General features: G+C 33.3%; 1 pseudogene; it reads left to right on the forward strand.

Moving 5' to 3' along the window:
- Nucleotides 1-3,465: 3,465 nt before the first annotated feature.
- LOC149577928 (ferric reduction oxidase 2-like) lies at nt 3,466-6,901 on the forward strand (annotated as a pseudogene).
- The last annotated feature ends 841 nt before the right edge of the window (nt 6,902-7,742 follow it).

Raw genomic sequence — 7,742 nt, forward strand, 5'->3', positions numbered from 1 at the left:
CTCACCAATGATTATAGGAATACAACTACATCAAAAAAATTAGAAACCATAACTACATATTTGTTAGACTGAGTAGTTCAAGGGTCTTGATCCCATGGATATGGGTGTGTAGGCTGCCTAGTAGGAAGAGTATGCCTCCAGTGTGCAAACACCCTGGACATAGTTAGGTAGCACTTGACTATTTTAAGACATTATATGTTAACTCACAAGGATTATATTTTAAGACATTATATGTACCCAGTGTACCTGGCTTTTGAAAATAGAAGGCTAAACTCTACATGTTAACATTAACTTGATTGGTCTATTTAGACCAATTGATTATTGTCACAAGCCTTTAAACATAACTATATAAGGAGTGAGTTAGGACACATATAGGCTAACCTTACATTAATTGTAAACTACAACACAAAGGTTGCACTAGGGTATTACAGTATTGTAATTTTAAAAAACTGCCTAATTCACCTGAGTGGGTGTATGGCAGAAAAGAGATATATTAGGTGAGTAAAGATCACCAGTTGCTATAGGAATAAAACTACATCAAAATAATTAGAAACTACAACTACATATTCATTAGATTGAGTAGTTCAAGGGTCTTGATCCCATGGATATGGGTATGTAGGCAGCCTAGTAGGTAGAGTATGCCTCCAGTGTGTAGATGCCTTCGACATAGGTAGATAGCCTTGGAAATAGCTAGGTAGCACTTAACCATGTATATATGTATGTATGTATGTAACTATTCTCTACTTAATAGTGCCATTCACATGGAGGGGTAGTTGAGCTTGCATCTTCTACAATACTTCATTTCCATTATTTGCGCTCTTTGAATAAAAGGTATATAACTTTATCACTTGTAAGTATAATTTTCAAATAGTACAAACCACAATAGTTTCTTATAATTCTATGGTTCTTTTTATATGTTTATAAAATTGAAGTTTAAAAATTAATTGCATTTATGTACATCTTTTTCAAGTTTGATATTTCTCTTTTTCCTAACTCATAGTCCAAGAATAATTTTTCAAAACACATACTGACTAGTTGGAGATTGAGCCAAAAAATTGTAAAATCGATTGTGCCAAAAGAGCTAAATAAAATGATTCGTGCATGATAATAATATTTTTATGCTCTTTTTGGTACAATTGTTCTTACATCTTATAATTTTTGGTGAGAAAAAAATTCCAAATCAACTAGGTAGGTGATCCAAAATTAAATCATAATTGGTTGAGGCATGTTTAAATACCTTATTTCACATGTTATTGAATGTTATTTATTTATGTGATACTGTTAATGAATGTTAAATGATGAACTAATGTTAGATGTTAGCCTTGGACATTATGAGATTATTTTATGGATGCCCATAATTGTTTTTTACTTCATGTGACAATGAATGAATGTGAGATCCGTCTCTCCTTAGCTACTCTTTCTAGGTTGTACCAGTTCTTTAGCCCAAAATAGATAAATCATGATTTGAAATGAAAACTTGGTGCTTAACTAATGAATGAGAAAACCAAGTGAAAGACCTTGTGTGATGAAGGATTATATGATTTTCTACATATTTCACCACATAGTAGTGCATTGCAGGTTCACATACATTCTTAAGTAGACATTTGTGAGCACTAGGTGTGTGAAGGCTCCATGCAAATACATGTAGAAGTAAAAAAGGTTATGATGAACATTTTTGATGACATGTTTGCCAAGAGCATACACAAGTTCATCAAGGTGACTTCACATTATTAAATTTTCATGTTTTCCAACATCAATGCTCTTCCTCCATATCCCACACAAATAAAAACTGCTACCTCCAACATTGCAACCATATGATAAATGGGAATAGCACATACCCGAGCCATAACCTAGTTAAATTAGTCTAGTTGCTGATTAGCTAGGTTGATTACAAATTCCTATAGAACTGTCATCAAATTAGGTACAATTGTTCCTAGCTAGCAGGATCAAATATAGTTTTCCAAGGTGATAAAATTGCATATGCAGATGCATCACTTGAATGCCAGGAATGAAGTACATTCCCCAATTTATAACGAATGGTTGGATATAAAGGCTCCATATACTAGCCCAATAGTGGAAGCCAAGTATGTAACCATGCATGTATTTCCATATTTAATGTCATTATTAATAGGTATTATATTTCCCCTACATACATACATTGTGTGTGTGTGTGTGTGTGTGTGTGTGTGTGTGTGTGTGTGTGTGTGTGTGTGTGTGTGTGTGTGTGTGTGTGTGTGTGTGTGTGTGTTGCCCATTAACTCTGCATTATTTTTGTGCAAGATCTTGAGCTAAGTCACATAGCATGTGTTGAGTGAGTTTTATTGTTTAATTTTTTGGATTCTGGAATATGTATGTAGCTAGATCAAATTTTCAATTGTGATAAGATGTAATAAGCACCTTGAAAAAGATCTCTCTTTATACATTCATACATACATACATACATGTATATGTATGTATGTATGTATGTATCATGTGGAGATCTATGATTTCATTTTTGTGCCCTTGTGATCACTAGATTTTGTCACTAATACATTTGGCATCGATTTGCGATGGCTATGTGTCGCAATTACGACAAAAATTTGTCACCATTGCGACAGTAATAGACATTGTTATTTTTTAGTTGCAAATTACGACATCTATCCTATACCATCGCAATTATAATGCCTATCCGTCACTATGCAACCACTTTATTATGACATGAACCTCGTCACAATTCTTGTGGCCAACGTCGCAATTGCAATAGAGACCCCAAAAATTGCAACAGCAACTGCCGTCGCAGCTACAACAACTCCATCGCAATTCTTGTAGAGGGCGTCGCAATTGTGGTGAACACCCTAGAAATTGTGATGGCAGATGGTGTCACCGCTATAGCAACCCCGTCGCAATGCTAGTAGTTGACGTCACAATTGCGACGGGTACAAAGTAAAACAAATTTTTTTTTTTTCCTCAGTTGAATCCTAATAGGAATATCAAAAGTATCTAGTACTCCAGGTGTTGCATACCTTTATTTTTGTATCCACTATTTTAGAATCTTCAAAAACAATTAAAGTTTCAAGAATGATCCAGGTACAACATGGTGAGACATATTTTCATATTATATATATATCCTAGATCCACATAACTTCATTCCAATTGCATCATTGCATCACTTTTAGATTGAATAGGAATGCCTTAATAGTAGCTAATACATTTCCATACATATATTATTCCAAAAGAAACCTCAATGATATGTGTAGGGCTATAAAAGTTCTAATTTTTGAATAATTGTGCACATAGATACATAACAAACATTTATCCTGATATACAAGAGTTGTTCAAATCAAAATATAATGTTGACTTCATCAAGAATACACAACATCATATTTGTGTCATATCCAAATTAAGTCTTTAATAATTAATTGTGAACATGGCACTGAGAAAACATTGGTAAAAAAGGTTTCTTCTGATGTGTAGCTGTTATCCTGAACTGAAATAGGATTTTCAAATATAGCTGGAGAGATTGCTTTGTCAACAGGCCTAATAATTTGGTTGACATCGATAAAACCCATCAGACAACATTTCTTTGAATACTTCTACTACACTCACCACCTGTATTTGATATGCATTGTCTTCTTTGCACTGCACTTTGGAGACATGACATTCTCTCTAGCACTACCTGGAATTTTCCTTTTTCTTCTTGACTGTTATCTCTGGTTTCTATAGTCACAAAAAATTGTACATGTTATATATGCCAAAAAACTGTCTTCAAGCATGGTACAACTGGCTATTGCAAAGCACCCAAGTAAGTATACATGCCTTATTTAACTCAATTTGTTTATGTACAAATAAAAACAAGTGGAATTTGAGTGGAAAAGATACAAATAAAAAAACATTTAGTTTCAATTTATATTTATCTTGCATAAGCACTTTTATTCACAAACCAAATTATTTTAGGGCTCATAGATTGCAAAGTAAGGAATCCATTATTCTGTGTTTCTATGAACTGAGTTGTGTGCATTTATATCAGATTCTCATTCACATCAAACTATATTATTCTAACAAAATGTTTAAGCATATTTGAAGATATTTTATACCCCCTTGAACCTTAGGAGGAGTTCGTTGGTCATTCATTTAACTTATGTCGATTATTTTCACATCATTTGACAAAAGGCTCATTCAAATATTTTAAGATAGTTTTTGAAAAGCTGTCAGAGTATTAGTATGTCTATTTTCAACTTTTGATGTTTTTAAAGGATTTTGAGATTGTTTCTTGTCTTAATATTTTTGTTTTGCGTTAACTGTCATTACAAGTCTGTCCAATTCTTTAGGGAATAAGGTAGAGTTTCAATGTGATCTTTAAATGTTTTTTGATTATTGGGAGACCAAGGATGGTTAGGAACTTTCTAATATTGTTTTGTTTGAAGCTTTGATCTGCCAGTAAATGTAATCACCAGCCAAAATTTACAATTTCATTTACATACCTAAAAATTATAATTTTGTATACCTTATTTATACAAAATTTTATTTTCATATGGATATGAATATGAGAAGATCAAAAAGTCTACTATGGAAACACAAGTTAAGTACATACAATGTAAATGAGTCAAGACACTCTTTGACTAAGAAACTTCTATACATGCAGGGTTGGTGTATAACCCTATGAGTGTTATTCTTTTGAACCTTCCTTTTATATCACGTTCAGAATGGTATCCTTTCAGCATTGTTTCTACTTCTACTTCAAGCATTGACTTGAACCAATTCTCTATACTAATCAAGTGCCAACGAGGATGGACCAAAAAGATTGACAACTGCACAAAATGTATAAAATTGGTAGAGAGACCTTCACATCTTCAAGCAGCTATTGAAGGTCCTTATGGTCCAGCTTCTAGTGACTTCTTAAGGTATCAAATTATCTGTTCAATTTTATTATTATATGGTAAGACTGTTAGATTATCATGGTGAGAAAACATAAGTTGCAACATATATTATATTGTACATATATTTGGGCATTAGTCAACTTAAATCAAGACACAAGATATGCTTAAAAGGTGTTGATATAGTTAAAAAGCCTTGATAACTCCTACAATTAGTTACATAAGAGAAAATACTATAACTTGACTAGGGACCATTACAATTTTTTTCAAAAATGTTGAAAATATGCCTTATTCATCCAACATAAAATGTAAAATATGTAATCTCAATTATGTTCATCTGTGTAGGTATGAAGCATTGGTACTGATCGGTAGAGGAAGTGGAATAGCCCCACTACTGAGCATTTTATCAAAAACATTGCATCAACATAACATTAACAATGGAAACCATGTTCCTAGGGAAGTCCTACTCATATACTCAGTCAAAAAAGCTGAAGATCTATGTGTCCTAAATCTAATTTCTCCCTCAACTATCTGTCCAAATTATTCTAGGCTGGTGAAAGTAGAGGTGCAAGCATATGTAACTCAGGCAAAAACCCCAGATATTGAAATGGGAAAGCTGGATGTAGAGGGAATACCTTCACCTACTAAATATTTTTTAACAATGACCACAACAAAGGAGGAAAAATCTTTGAGGCAGATAGGTGTATGGATTCTCTACATTCTATAACAAGCACAAACAATACTTTATGGCATGCAACAATAATTGCTTCTGCATTGTTAGGATATCTTATATTGAGCATCGTACTAACTCACTTCTATATATACCCATTGGATAACAACACTTACACTATGTTCCCATGGTGGGCCAGAGGACTTATAACATTTATGTGCATGAGTTTGGGGATTGTGATCTTTAGAGGCTTAGTTTATATGGTTTGGAAAAGAGTTCAAACCAAGAAAGTCCACAAGTCAACACAGGAGATGTATGAGATGCAGTCAAGAGGCAATATAGGGGAGCAACAAAGTGACACCATTTTAAATGGATGCAGTATCCATTATCATCAATGACCTAATCTTCAAGGTAACTTCATTTCTTGTGTAATAAAAAAAGATTTCATCCCTTCTAGATCTACTGTGGAAATCATGGAAGGATGTCACTCGATCGTTTGTTCACCATCTATAACTAAGAAAAGCGACTGGCTATGCCGAAACTTGGACTAGGGGCAATTCAAAAATTTTATACTGGGCTTACATGGGTCTAGCACTAAGCTATAAAGAATTCATGAAACACATAATATATTTTATATTTTATATTTTTTAATTTTATCTATCTAAAAATGTCAGAAAAGTGCAAAACCATACATGCTTTCTAATTTTTAGTAGAAAAGTAGGAGTTTCCATTGCAAGTCAAATTGTGATATTTCTATTAGGATTCAACCATGTAGTTTTTGGGTCAAATTCAATGATCCATGTTTCATGAGTAATGGTTCACAAGAGCCCATCTCTCATGAGAATGAATGGAACACTCAACATTCATTGCACTCACTGACCCATGAATGGAACACTGGCCTGGATGCAATGAGTGCGAAGTGTTCCATTTACTCGCATGAGAGATGGGCTCTTCTAAACCACTACTCATGAAACATGGGCTAATGTGTTTGACCCAATAAATACACAGTTGAATCTTGATAGCAATATCACAAGTATCTAGTACTCCAAGTGTTGCATACCTTTGATTTTGTATCCACTATTTTATATGGCTCTATTATGAACTAAAACATTCTTGTAGTTTGCTTGACCCAAATATTATAATTCTTCTTTGTGATTGGCATGTCAAATTGGAAGACATCATTGGAAAATTTGGTCTGGAAATGGATGGAAAAACTATGGGTGTTATAGTGTGTGGACCAAAAAGTATGCAGGAAAGTGTAGCATCAGCCTACAGGAGTCACACTTCCTTACCGGGTTTCAAATCCTCTACTGCACTGGATTTTCACTCCATTAGTTACACTCTCTAGTCAAGTCTTCTCACAAGATTTGAAGTCCTACCCGCTTTTCTTTCTCAAATGCACCTGTGTATGCAAAAAAAAATTATACTTTGAACATTCACCATACTTCATGAATATGCCTATATCATGTCCAATAATTCATAGACCCCACATAGTATTTTCCTCTTTACCAAACTTTGTAGTTTTCTTGAGTACTATGTAACTTTTATGTAATGAATTTAATAAGAATGATATACTTTGAGCCATTCTAGAGGTTTTAAATTTTTTCTTTGTCTAACTTTTCCTTATGGTATCAGCTGAGCATTCTCACAAATGTATCGATAATTAAAAATAAAAAGAAATTTCAAGATTATGGAAGATTTTGGATGATGTCAAAATACTAAGAATAGGTGCCAATTATTTGGATGAATATGTAATAAATTTTTATGTTCACAGCATTAGAAAAAAATTAAACACATAAACAAGGGACATGGATCTCCTTTCCCTCTGTACAAACATTTGATAATAACAATAATGTGTATTCCATATCTATTTTTAATTGGATTAAGAAGAAAAGTTAACAACATTGTTATAGCAGAATCACAATAGCATCATGAACAAAATAACTGTAGCATCATGAACAAAATAACTATAGCAACAACATTATAGTAGGAGGAGAAAATCCCAAAGGAAACTAAGACCCAAGGTAAAAAGGATAAGCCTCAAACTTAAAGTACCAATAAAGGCGAGGAAGGAAGGAGTACAGGTAAAAAATAGGATCCTTTGAAGGATAATGTCACAAAGAGGGAATTAAGGAAGGATGAGGATCTTCTTGATAAAAAAGAAGGAAGAATTGTAGGATGCCCAAGATTGTGAATTGGATAAACATATGGTGAATTTG

Source organism: Cupressus sempervirens, chromosome 1 (assembly GCF_028749045.1).
Source record: "Cupressus sempervirens isolate cs-2001-9-10 chromosome 1, ASM2874904v1, whole genome shotgun sequence".
Lineage (NCBI taxonomy): Eukaryota > Viridiplantae > Streptophyta > Pinopsida > Cupressales > Cupressaceae > Cupressus > Cupressus sempervirens.